Source organism: Micropterus salmoides, unplaced genomic scaffold (genome assembly GCF_014851395.1).
Source record: "Micropterus salmoides isolate LMB-PRFRI ecotype aquatic unplaced genomic scaffold, ASM1485139v1 Ms_hic_scaffold_17, whole genome shotgun sequence".
NCBI classification, from domain to species: Eukaryota; Metazoa; Chordata; class Actinopteri; order Centrarchiformes; family Centrarchidae; genus Micropterus; species Micropterus salmoides.
The window spans coordinates 3,012,701-3,026,885 of record NW_024040817.1 but is presented as its reverse complement, the minus strand read 5'-3'; the positions used below and the strand labels follow the sequence as shown (position 1 = coordinate 3,026,885).

Below are 14,185 nucleotides of genomic sequence, written 5' to 3'. Positions count from 1 at the left end.
ACAACACCTGTAAGAGAAGGGGGATGGAAGGTGGGGACAACAGGGAAAAGCTGTGGGAAACACCAATTGCAGAAAGCAACGAAACCTGCAATAGAACAGAGAGGGGGGCTTGGGGAGGAGAAGAACAACAACAAACAATAAAAATAATAATAATAGTAAAAGACAACCAGCCGAACAGCAGCAATAAACAGCTGACATAGTAAGACAACTAAGAGAAAAATGAAGAAACAGTCACACACACTAAATAAGAAACACAGCACAGCCACGAGAGCTGGAATAATAATTAATTTAAATAAGTAACTGAAAGAAAAGCATCAGGAATAATTCTACCAGGGAAAACCTAAGTTTGTTTGTGTCTGTGTGCGTGTGGGTGAATGTGTCTGTATGTGTGTGTGTGTGTACATGTGTGTGCGCATAAGCCTGTTAAAGAATGTAGTTGTTAGTGAGAGTGGGACGCCACGACTGCGCCACACCGACCCCAGCAACAGACAGGCAAGAACCCCAGTAGCCAATAGGGGTGGGAGAAAGAAAAAAACAAAAAACAAAGACGCCGACCCAAATGCCAGCTGACAACGTAATGCCGACGGAACGCAAGAAGCGTAACCCGCGGAAAAGCAGCGCCCGGACCGACCGCGGCGCGCACACAACATAGACCAGTGCCCCCCCCCCACCCAGCACCCCACCGCCATGCAGCGAACAACCAAAATGCCCACATGCCACGCAATCAACACCAATGCACAAGTGACGAGCCAAACGAGCACACTGTGCGAGCACGGCAACACCCAATGCCCAGCAGCCCCCCTCGAATCCCGCGTGCGAGGTCGGGCAAACCAGAGAGAGCAAACGGAACAACACGACAGCGAAAGCCAGCGGAGAGAAACACCAGCAGCAAGTCCCAGCCCGGCAGCAAACGCGCCGCACAGGTCACCGTGCACCCGCCAATAAAAGTCCGCCGTCCCCCCAACCGCCGAAACTAAGGCCGCCGGCGCCAGCCGACATCCAGCAATGAGGCAAAATCAACTAGCTCAGCTGCATGCCACCAACAACCCACCCACCTGTCAAGGGCCGAGAACTCCAGGCACAAACCCAGAACAAACCGGAGCACAGCCCTGCCCCGCACCCACACTGCACATCCCGAAAACTAACTATATACCTCAGTATCCAGAGGGGTCCAACAACTGGCCGACAGAGAAATGGGGAAGCACGGATCCGAGGCCAACGAAGCAAAACAGGGACGCAAACTTGTCCCTCCAAGCCAACAAGGAAATGACTCCCCCGGACTCCAATGCACAAACTAAACGCCCAGCAGCCATTCAGAGACCCTGCCCAGGGAAAAAGCACAACAATCGCCCCACAATCCAACCGCAGCCCACCAAGCTGCAATCGGATCAACCCGCGCAGAGACCCCCACCCCCAGAAGCCAGGGCACCCTGCGACCCCCAAAGCACAAAGGACCCCAGACCGCATGTCCCGGGGGAAGCTGTACCCCGCCCCAAGGAAGAACAGCAGAAAGCCGTGCCGGGAAGCTCCCTGCCGCCAGGGAGCGATAACGCGGGAGAACCAGGCCAACGGTCCCCCAGCCCAGCCAGAGGCATTCCTCCCTACAGTGCAGGCAGTGCCAGCAGCCCCCGAGGCCGATATCATCCCTGGACGGGGGCCCAGCCCCCCAAGTCAAGCACCCACAAGGAGGAGCACCAAAACATACCCTGACAACGCAGGCCATGCGCCCCAGAGACTCCCAAATGCCCCCACTGTGAGATAGCTGGCAGGGGGAAGCAGCAGGAGCCTCACCCCTGCCGAAGAGGGCCCAGGAGAGGAGACAGCGGGCCCCCAGGCCCAGGGAAACACCACCCGCCCAGAAATGTGCAAAGGCCACAAGCCCGAGTCCCCATGTCCCTAGGTCAAGAGCGGGTCCCCACGCCAGATCGGTCATTTTCAGCGCAAGTGTTCAGCAGCCAAATGCACAGCAGAGCTGTTGACATTAACCTGCGTTAATATTAACATTTTAAAATAATTATATCAGCAGAGCAGAAGCTTGAACATGACTGCTGGATAAAATAAAAAACTTAAGTAAAGTTCTTACCTGCGCTGACATTACAGCACAGAACAAAGGCTAACAGGCAGCTGTAGATCTTCATCCTCATCCTCACACAGACTGAAGTGACTGATCGAACAAGCACTGTTTAATTCTGAGAAAAGGATGTGTAAACCGGACATTATCGTCTTTGTCTTCTTGTGGTTAATGCCCACTGATGGTTAAGGTTATTTAAATATAGAGCATGATCAAACTTCCCTCCATTCTGTGCCAGTACAAGAAAGAACCTGAAATAACTGACTAAAAGACAAAGACATGATCACCTTATGAAGCTGTTATAACAAACATGGCAACAAACAGTCGACTACTTCCACAGAGCAACATTAGCATCCCATTGGAGAGGAGTTTGTGTCCATAACAGCTGAAAAAGGCAGAGAGCAGAGATGCTAAACAGGAAAACCACCTTTACACATAGAGAGCTAACCACACAGACAATAACGTCACGATCTAATGATGGCGACCTGTGGGAAAACATCCAGCTTGTTGTTAGCTGAGAACTGCTTGGTGTTTGTCTTTAAACTGGCTGCAAAATGTGACCACAGAAAGATGACTGCATGTCACAGTCTCCTTTTAAGGCATTTGAAGTCCACATGAATACTGTGGAAGAAAGCCAGGAAGCACAGGTGAGTCTGTGGATTTACATTACTTATGTAATTACCTCAAAGCGACTTACAATTGCTATATATGTCAGAAGTCACACCCCTCTGGAGCAACTAAGGGTTAAGTGTCTTGCTCAGGGACACAGTAGTGGATGTGCCACAGTGGGAATTGAGCCCGGGTCTCTCACACCAAAGGCAGGCATCTTATCCACTGCGCCATCGCATGCCACCTAACTTAATAGTTGTGGTCCTGGTACCTAAGCCCTGGGGTGCAGGACTTTGGGGGGGCAAGTATACCTTCAAGTGAGTGGGACCCACAAAGATACTAGAATGAATAGCTGTGGATGTGGGGAGGGGCCAATAAAGAATGACTATGTACAGGGTCCAGAATTTCGTGCTACGCCTCTGCCTAAACCCAACCAAACTGCCACGTTTCACAACGTGAACCACTAGTTTTATTTTGAAAGGCTAACCGGACGTTGCCTATTTATTATTGCTAACTTGACCACGGAGCCCTACGTGTGCAAAAGTGACTCTTGAGGGGTCCATATGTGTAAAGCTGGGAGTGAGAACGTTTTGGGAAATCATGTCTTTGTGGCATTTGGTTGTGGCTTCTGAAAACATGTGGAGGGTAGAAGCATCATATCTTATATGTGTACAAAGAAAACTTAGACGTACTGTATATATGCTTTTTTTAATGATTAACAAACATGGCCAGGTTTTGATTTTCTAAAAAAACTCTGTCTAGAAACAACCTCCCAGTTTTCTTCATAAATTACATGTTTGCAGGATCAGCACTAGATTTTTGTCAAAACCATCAGAAACATAGAAATGTCTATAAAATAATTTTAAATGAACCTTTTTAAAGTTAGATTAGTCAATGTGTAATGGTTACGGTTTAGGTTATATGTAATAAATATCTAAGAGATACTTGGAAGCATTGAAATTACACATTAACATTGAAAATGCAACAATTTTATAGACAAATACTGTGGAACAAAACAGAAAGAGTTGACAAACACTGACGGTGGTGACAAAGTTGTAAGAAACAGAAAAATATTTCATTCAAAATGACCAATGAACTAACAAAGATTGTAACATTACAAGATAGAAAAGACTTTATATAACCAATATTCTTTTGGATTAACATCTCAAGGGAGCAGAGGAACTTTACAGGCAACAGAGAACATAACCCTATGGTCAAGTCCACGACCTCTTTAAATATATATGCTGCTTGTAAACTACAAACCCCATTTCCAGAAAACTTTGGATACAGAAAATACAGAAAAAGTTTTAATTTGTTAAATCACGTGAACCTTTATTTGACTTAAAAAAAAGTACAAATAAAGGATTTTCAGTAGTTTTACTGACCAGCATAATCTTATTTTGTAAAGTTAGAATTTTATGCCTGCAACAAACTCAACAAAACCCTTTTTACTCCCCTCCAGCTCTCTGTAGCTCAGACAATCCCTGCTACCTGCGTGTGCTAAACCGTTCTTTCACCCAGATTCTTTGTCTTTATAAGAACAAACAACAGATGTTTCATGTGTAGTTTCACGTCATTTCGCCTGCCACGTTTCACGTGTGTTTTCTTGACAAAACGTGGTTATGAGACCAGCCCTCGGGTGACAGAGTTGTTGTCTAATAGCGTACTGTGTGACCTCCTGTCACCGATAAGTCACGGAGTGGGAACGACGGCGAGACTCCCGACACAAGCTGGCAAGTTGTGTAGTCTGAACAGCCCAGCGATCTGCCGACATTGAAAGTCATGTAGTCTGCAGGGTCGGGGCTCCTTTGTGCCAATATTGGTGAACATCCAGAAATGCAACCTGAATAATACAAGGAGGAATCCACACATCAGTGGTAGGCAGAGACGCTGGCGACTTTTCTGGGCCTGAGTTCATCTCAGATGGAACAAAAGACAGTGACCATCCAGAGTGTTCTCAGTAAAAGTTGCAAAAGCAGTATCTGTGATGGTATGAAAAGGTGGAATTAAAAGGAAAGGTGATGTAACACAATGCCTCTGTCCCAACTAACTTATTTTTACAAAAAATACTATTACAATTACCCTGGTCAGTAAAACTATTGAAACTAAAGGTTCATGTGAATTTAAAAAATCCCAGATCTTTGTTTTTATTGCATTTTGGAAAGTATCCCAACTTTTCTGAAAAAGGGAAACTAGTCGTCACAGTGTTGAAAGCTGTCTGAGGATGAACGCTGAACACGGCTCAGTTACTGCTCTCGTTTCTGTGTGATGGAGGATCATTTTCTGTTGCTGCTGTGTTGCCTCTGTGTCTGTCGAGCTGCAAGAGAGAGAAGATAAACATGGAGATGATGGACGAGATGTGATCTGCGCTGATCAATTTGATCAACATGATAAGTTGAAATGCCCAAAATGCACTCACTAGTGTGACTCAGTTACATTTTGCACAATTCACCTTTGTACAAAGCCGAAGTATAAACACTGTGAGGGCGTGCTAGTTGTTGAAAATCAAATTATTTCTTGACTTATTTTCCAAATATTGAAATCTTCTTTGAGTTTCTAAACATTACTGATTATGATACAGAGTATTTTCAGACCCACAAAACCACCTGCAGGTCAAACTATGTTCAACTTTTCTCCAGGAAGTGACAGTGATGCTGAGTATGATGATTAAACAGAGTATTCCAACCACAATATGAACAGCTGTTTCCCACAGGTAAGGATCAGCTGGAAGAGAAACAGACATGGTTTGTTTTACTTGGGAAGAAGGTGGTGTTGAAGTCACTGTAACTCAATTTCATTCATCTGTCGAGCTGAAAAACCTGTTCCTGAGGTTTCCTCTCCACTTTCTCAGACAAAATACTTTTTGCTGTGTTTTTATGAAGTTCATTTTGTTCATTCTGCTAACTTTAACACGATGCCGCCTTTCCTGACAGAGCATGCGCTGCTTGTCGCGCTGTTTTGATTCTACACTATTGTCCTTTGTCAGAAATGCAGGTGCGTTGTTCTAAAGAGTGTGGTAATATTTAAACATGAAGACGAGTTATCTTCTATTGTTCATTCGCCTCATGTATCTTATATTGTAATAAAGTTACATAATTGTTTTTGCATAACTGTGTAACATAAATGGAAAAGTGTATTTAAAAACAAGGTAACAGGAAATCTGTGTAAATACATTTGGTTACTTTCTTTTTTAAGAGGGACAAATTATGTTGTTTCATTTATTTAGTTTTAATGAACTTAAATCCACTATATGATCAATGTGTCGGTGTGTCAGTGTATTGTCCTAAGAAAAGTACATACTGTAATCCAAAAAGCAACGCAGGATTAATGCAGAAGTGGGATAAACCTGCTGTTCCTACAAACCCACAAGCTCTGAGAGATTCAGTTAAACAGGAGAGACAGAGTGACGTCTTCTTACTTCCCAGAAGTTGCAACAATGGATTCCTATATTTCAACTTTTTTTATTCTCTAAACGGAAACTTTGTGCTCTCAGATTATTTCATTCCAAAGCAGCTGTGATGTACCTGTTGATGAGAAAACAGAATTCAGTTTTGTTCCAGTTATCTAAACTTTTAAAGTTAGTTTTTGTTGATGTGCCATTTGCTCTCCTTTTTAAGCTCAATTAGGAAATCGTACTTTATTTAATTTAACACATTAAATTCCTCCCACCCAGTGTTAAAGATATATAATGATTAAAGTCACCTTTTTCATTTCCATCAGGCTTTGGTTTCCCAAATCAAAGAATATGGCTCCTCATTCGCTAGAGTTGTGTCTGTCAGAAGATATAATATGTAATTAATATAAACAGCAACAAGCATCTAGAATATTTGGTTAAAATGTGTGTTGATGAGCGGTCAGGCTTTACCTGTACTGTTTCCCGTCTGTGGGGGGTTTTGGATTAACTTAGCATAAAAGGGGCTATTTTGACTCGAGACATCTAAATTTATGTCAATAAATGACACTGGTGCGACACAAGTGTACAAAATATTTGAATATTTCAATCATCTTCTATTTGTGAGTTATTATGAGGTGTTTTTTGAATCCCAATGATGAAATGTCTCTATAAATTATAAATAACAAACATAGTTAGTGCACAGAGCCATGATGACACATTTGTTAATTTTTCTTTTTTATCTCAAAATAAAGTTACACTGTGGCGCTAAACACAAAAACACTCCATAACATGGACAGTTAAGTTTAAGGTGGTGGATTTTTCTGTAAAAGTGGTCATGACTGTGCCAACGTGATCATGGGATGGCGTATAAATAGCATGCTACTGTTAAGCACAGTTTGCATGCCATGTCAACGCATGTTAAGCTTTTCACAATCGCTTACTTACAGGGGTGTGACGAGATCTCATGCCACGAGATATCGCGACATTAAATTGTGACGAGATATCTCGTCAGGGAAAAAGCTGTCTCACAAGATTAACGCAATTGACATTTTTCACACGCTGTCAAGCCACACGTTCATTCTGTCAGCTGACGCCACACCGGCGTACGCCATGATAGTAATCTACTGAACTGCTCCAGCTGTGAGTTAAGACAGCTTTGACGAGTGGTGACCTAGCTGGTAGAGTTTTGCAACATAAACATCTAAAAACTGAAGCGCAACCTGCTCTGTTTGGGACTGTGAGCTGCACTTTATTGGGGCTGCTGAAGTTAACGTGTGTGGGTTTGTGGTGAGATTTCTGCCTGATCACGCAAGGTTTCACATGCAAAATGCAGTTCCAAACTGCGACGGTCAAACGGGAAAACGTTACTACCAGCGGATCAATAATGTAATGCGCAGCAGAGGAAAGGGCAGGTTACAGGTAGACTTCTCATCAAATGATAATGTTAGTCTCTTAAAGACTAACGTCACATTAAAACACCCAAATACACTGAAAGCTGAAATCAACGTAAGCATCTTCATTCAACACTCCTTTTCCATTGTCAGCACATTTTAATCAGGGTTATTGGTTTTACATCCAATCAAAGTTGGCATGTTAACAAAGAAATCAGACCATGCAAAAGCAATTTATTGATATTCCCAAAGTTATGGTCTTAAAATAAAATCCTGAGTCCTCAATGTCCGATTTCGAGACGAGACCAAGATCTAAGGTCTTAAGACCCGTCTCGAGTACTACAACACTAGTACAGGCTAAACAGCGTGAAATGACAATGAAAGCACAAAATGCGTTGAAATAAAACGTGAAATGACTTAAGGTATCGGCACGTTATTCATACACCTTTTGATGATATCAGGTTGACTGTGCTATCATCAAAAATAGAGTTGCAACTTGGGAAACAGTTGAAAAATCTTATTTATTGTGCAGAGGAAGGAAGATGTTTTAAAACCAGATGGACAGAAGAGATCTTGAAGAAATTCCCTTAAAGTTGCATTTAGTGTTTCTGGGTTTTCGAAAGACTGGCAGGAACTCGTCTTTCAGGAAATGGTTGCTTGCTCTGAGTTTAACTTTAGATTAGATAGAGATAAAATAAAAATAAAAATCATGTCTTACTATTAGTAGTTTGAGACTCTAATCCATTCATCAGTGCATCATCATAGACATGGTGTCTTCCTTCATTTCCTGCCAATCACAATTGTGAACATCAGAGATTAATGAATGATCAGAGATTAACTGCTTTAAAATCAGGCTGACTGTGATTCTTCTATCTGTGAAAACATGGCTGTATTCAAAGAGCTAGATATGGTGCCACCACTCAGCGTTGCTTCCAGTTTGTCCAAGCAGCTACTGTCACTACTGCAAGATAGATCCTTTATAGCACAAAAAGTGTTTCACCCATAAAACTCCATTATACATTTGTTTTCCCAAGTTTTGTGATCCCAATGCAAAGTCTACCAGGGTAAAATTATAATATTCCTTTGTTTTCTAATTTTTTTATCATGCTGCGAAGACAGTTTAACATTTTTCAACCAAAAACACATAAACACAGTTCACATAAAGTCCAGGTCTGGTTTATTTACCTTGTCTGTATCTCCTAGTGAACAAGACGATGAGGAGGAGGAGGAGCACGAGGAGGACGATACCTATTCCAAACAACACACCATGAAGTAGTCGCCGGTCTTCAGGAGCAGATGGAAGACAAAGTAAAAACTACTTACCAAATGAAACAGTACATACAGACATAATACATGTCAGGTATACAGCAGTAGAGTTTGGCAACGTCTGGATAAAACTATTTACTTCAGTCTGTACTGTACAATTCATAATTTCTATTTTAGGCTGTTTTATACTTTTATTCCACTATTGTACTTTTAATTGTAGTACAGTTGTTTGGACAGCTGTAGTTACAAAACACTTTTCATATTAAGATTTTATCTCTTTTTGGAACGTGGGCTGGTATATGTAAATTTTGTGGGATGTAAATGTTCTAGCACTTGTTGGCCTTCACCTGTGTTCCGCGGTCTTTTGCATACACAAGATTTACATACGAAGGAGAAAACAATGGAGATTAATGTCAATTTCATGTACTGAACTCTTTTTATTCAACTATGCCGAGGTAAATACAGTTTTCTATTGTAGTACACCTTTAAGCACAATCTCACTCACAGGCGGTCAGAGGTTGATCACTCATCGTTGGCTGAGTGGTGGAAACTGTAGATGTTCCTATAATGATCAGACATATAGAAACACATTTTAGATTAATTTTGAATCAATACATATATAAATCATTGAATGTTGTAGAGAGTTACATCATTTTCTTTTCATGCTTTTAGGTTGTTTCAGAAAATGTTGAAAATGCAAAAAACTGTGAGAACAATAGAAAATATACAACATCAACTGATTTTTAGTAATAAATCTTAAATCTTTAACACCATGGCCATGCTGAGTGTTCAGATGTGTGAACACTAACAAAGAAACATCCGTTTGACACTGACAGCCATGTTTGTTGTTTGATTTGGCATCGTGCACCTGGAAAGTAGAGGTTGGATGTTGGAAATTTTAGGGGGAAATTCTGACCTCTGACTTTGCTTGGGGTCAGAACCTGCACATTCTGAATGATTACAACAACAAACTGTTGAGAAAGGCTTTGTTCTACGGCTTAAGTTTTAGTTTTAAGAATAGTTAAAAATGTCAGTGGGACTTTCATCTTTTTACTTCCCAGAAGTTTCCTTCTCTCTTCAGCTCTCCTTACAGAAATAGATATTACAACATCTTTAATACGTCACAAAATGATTCACAATGATTGAAAAGCGAACTACACCACGTCCATTTTGTTGTGACTCTAAAACCACTCCCCAACTTACTACATATTAACATTGAAAAAAATAAAAAAATAAAAGAATAAACTGAAACATATTCATGCTTTCATTCATACTGAAAATAGAACAACTTTATTAAAGTTTGATGTTACCTGGTGGTGTGATCACCGTCAGCTCCACAGCTGCTTCATTATTACAGAAGTATGTTCCAGTGTCTGAGACAGTAACGTTGCTGATGTGAAGTGACTTATCTGCTGATGAACTGTATCGTTTCAGTGGGTCATGAATGTGTCTTATGTCTCTGTCTCCATCAACTGTAAGTATGTCAACTCTGTTTCCGTTTGTCTCTCTGCTCCACGTCACTTTACCCTCCACAGGGTGAGGACATGGCAGAGTGATGACGGAGTCCTTCGGCCTGATTATTTTATGCTTTTTCTCTGTAAAAGAAAAACATTTTTCATTAAATATGCATGCATTTTAAGAAAAGCAGTATTTCTGTGAGCAACTCTCGGATCTACAGTGTGTTCACGGTAAGACTAATGCAGTGGATGCACATTGAAGAAGGACACTTTTATCAAAAATGAACAAACAAAATAAATCCAGAGTTATTTATCTAGAAGGCAAAAGAACATTTTGAGAGTGTAGGGTCCAAAGTTATAAAATATATTTTGAGACATATTCTAGATTGAGATTCATATGAAGCTTAGCCTTCTGTGGTTCACTTATGAAGCTGCTGTGTGTGACGTTCAGACCTGAAGGTTTTAACATAAACCTAACTGAATCTATTTAGAGAACATCCGCACTAAGCCGGTTTAACTTGGAAATGGCAGTTTTCTCGTCACAAATCGAAGGTTTTCCTAAATCTGTGTGTGGTTGTAAAAGTTAAAAAACCTTTAGTCTCCTCAAACTAACTCTGTGATCGTTTATTCTCAGTGTTCAGCAGCCAAATACACAGCAGAGCTGTTGACATTAACCTGCGTTAAAATTAATATTGAAAAATCATTTTATCAGCAGAGCAGTGGCATGAGCATGATTGCTAGTTAAAATCTTGTGTTTATGGGTTGGGATTCAAGATTTTAAATAATTTGAAAGTTCTTACCTGCGCTGACATTACAGCACAGAACAAAGGCTAACAGGCAGCTGTAGATCTTCATCCTCACACAGACTGAAGTGACTGAACCAACAAACACTGTTTAATTCTGAGAAAAGGATGTGTAAACCGGACATTATTGTCTTTGTCTTCTTGTGGTTAATGCCCACTGATGGTTAAGGTTATTTAAATATAGAGCATGATCAAACTTCCCTCTATTCTGTGCCAGTACAAGAAAGAACCTGAAATAACTGACTAAAAGACAAAGACATGATCACCTTATGAAGCTGTTATAACAAACATGGTAACAAACAGTCGACTACTTCCACAGAGCAACATTAGCATCCCATTGGAGAGGAGTTTGTGTCCATAACAGCTGAAAAAGGCAGAGAGCAGAGATGCTAAACAGGAAAACCACCTTTACACATAGAGAGCTAACCACACTGACAATAACGTCACGATCTAATGATGGCGACCTGTGGGAAAACATCCAGCTTGTTGTTAGCTGAGAACTGCTTGGTGTTTGTCTTTAAACTGGCTGCAAAATGTGACCACAGAAAGATGACTGCATGTCACAGTCTCCTTTTAAGGCATTTGAAGTCCACATGAATACTGTGGAAGAAAGCCAGGAAGCACAGGTGTCATGTATTTTCATCTGTCAAGTTTTTTATGTCTAAATTGTTTAACTTTAATAATGGTTTTATTCAAATGAGTCAAAGTGTGCCAATGATTTTGTGGGCTGAAATGACAAATGTTAATAGCACATTTTTTCAAACACTCAGACTCCGGGCTGACGGCTGGAGTATGGGACCAGAGACAAGGCAAAAGGGCAACTAGACTGGGGGCCAGCAACAGGCCTAGAGTTTGAGCAGGGGGACAGCAATGTGATTGTCTTTTAACTTACAACTTGCACCACCTTACCTGTCTGAGCTAATTACACCATAAACACCAGCAAGACGCCTGAACTCTCCCAATGCAGGTCTCCCTGTCACTCCTTTAATTTAATAAAGACGTTGCCTATTTATTACTGCTAACTTGACCACGGAGCCCTACATGTGCAAAAGTGAAGCCTGAGGGGTCTCTACCAAGCGTCCATATGTGTCAAGTTGGGGCCGAGAAGGTTTTGGGAAATCATGTCTTTATGTCATTTGGTTGTGGCTTCTGAAAACACACTTAAAAGGAAACAGGTACATGTGGAGGGTAGAAGCATCATATCTTATATGTGTACAAAGAAAAGTATTAGATGTACTGTATTTATGCTTTTTTTAATGAAAGAAACCATGGCAAATACATTTCAGTGATTCTTGAGATCAGGAACAAAACAGGTTTTGATTTTCTAAAATAAAATCTTGATTATTTAAAAGAAAACTATGTATGCATCTTTGCCAAATGAGGCTTTGGCTGTGTAACCATGTCTTTGAACAACCTCCCAGTTTTCTTTATTAATTACATGTTTGCAGGAACAGCACTAGATTTTTGTTAACACCATCAGAAACATAGAAATGTCATTGAATTTAATTATTACAGATATTTTGACGTTGTTGGTTCTGCTAATAATATACACATTTTTAAATGAGTCATATCACCTTTTAAAAGTTAGATTAGTCAATGTTCAATGGGTTTAAGTTCTATGGATTAACCAATTTAGCATTTAGTCTCCATAATGAACAGAGATACTTAGAAACATTAAAATTACATCTTTGAAACCTTTTGAAAACTTTGAAAATGCAACAATTTTATAGAGTTTTTAAAACAACTTCACTCCATCTGACGGTGGTGCCAAACTTGTAAGAAACAGAAAAATATTTCATTCAAAATTAACATTGAACTAACAAATATTGTAACATTACAAGATGTGAAGAAAATACATTACATAACCAATTGTTTTTATGGATTAACATCACAAGGGAGGAGAGGAACTTTACAGGCAACAGACAATGAACATAAGCCCAAGTGCTGCTTACACATAAACTACAAACCCCGTTTCCAGAAAAGTTGGGATATGTTCCAAAATGCAAAAAACAAAACAAATCTGTGATTTGTTAATTCTTGTGAATCTTTATTTGGTTTCTTTATACGATTTTTCAATCGTTTCACTGACCAGCACAATTGTATTTTGTAAATGTTAACAAAGTTAGATTTTCATGCCTTCAACACAGGGGGGAAGAAGAGGAGTTGGGACGTATGGGTATTTATGGAAATGCTGATGATGACATGGTTGATTGCGGTCCTGCTCCTGAAACTCTGCTAGTTTGCACCACTAAAAGTAGAATCCGCCAAAAGGCTCAATCTCTGCAAGATGGCTCGGGGACCCCTTGGTGCAAAGGGAACATTTCTCAATGCAAGATTGCAGAGAATTTAGGTCTTTCAAAATCAACAGTACGTAATTTTGTGAAAAGATTAAGGACATTTGGGAGACATCTCACTGAGTAAAAGGCAAGGTCGGAAACCACTGAATGCGCGTGACCTTCGAGCCTGCCCACAGAAACCGCTTAACACAGTCAGCCTAAGATATACGAATGTGGTCACTGGAGCACGGTTTCATCAGCTGGCAATTTTCAATGCACATTTAAGAGTGTAAGTTGCAACTATTCTTAACAATAATGGAAAGCTGAGTGGCAGTAATAACAATGAACATAGCATCACGTCATACAGAATATTATTAACAGTGAGGACACAAAAGTGGTCCACATCTCAAGCACACTTATCTAGTGTTGTAGTACTTGAGACCGTCTTGGTCTTAAGACCACTTTTTGATGGTCTTGTCTCAGACTCGACCGCCTTTGTACTCCGTCTTGAGGACTCAATTTTATTTCAAGACCAGTCAATACCGTAACTTTGGGAATATCATAAATTGCTTTTGCATTGTCTGATTTGTCAACATCCTAACTTTGATTGGAGTAAAACTTATTGCTTCAAATGCAGCCAATAACCCTAATTAAACATGTGGTGTTCCCGTTAACGACTGTCACAGCTCCCCACGATGTGTATGTTGATTTCAGCTCTTAGTGTTTGTATGTGGGGTTTTAATGGGAATGTAGATCTTTCAGATCACTTAGAGAATACCTATATGGGCTTGTTCCACATTTTGTTGAGTGCCATGCAATGCAAGGAACTGGTCTTGGTCTTGATTCGGTCTCGCCCTCGACTGCTCTCAGCCCCTACAAGTCTTGGTCTTGTCTCAGTCTCGATAAACTCTGGTCTTG

General features: G+C 40.6%; 1 long non-coding RNA gene across 1 annotated transcript; it reads right to left on the bottom strand.

Annotated features, from left to right (window-relative positions):
- Positions 1-4,812: 4,812 nt before the first annotated feature.
- Positions 4,813-6,741, bottom strand: LOC119907996. Its single transcript, XR_005445170.1, has 3 exons — positions 6,546-6,741; positions 6,383-6,452; positions 4,813-4,997 (listed from the first exon to the last, which is right to left on the bottom strand). It is a non-coding gene; the product is annotated as an uncharacterized LOC119907996 (long non-coding RNA).
- Positions 6,742-14,185: the final 7,444 nt, after the last annotated feature.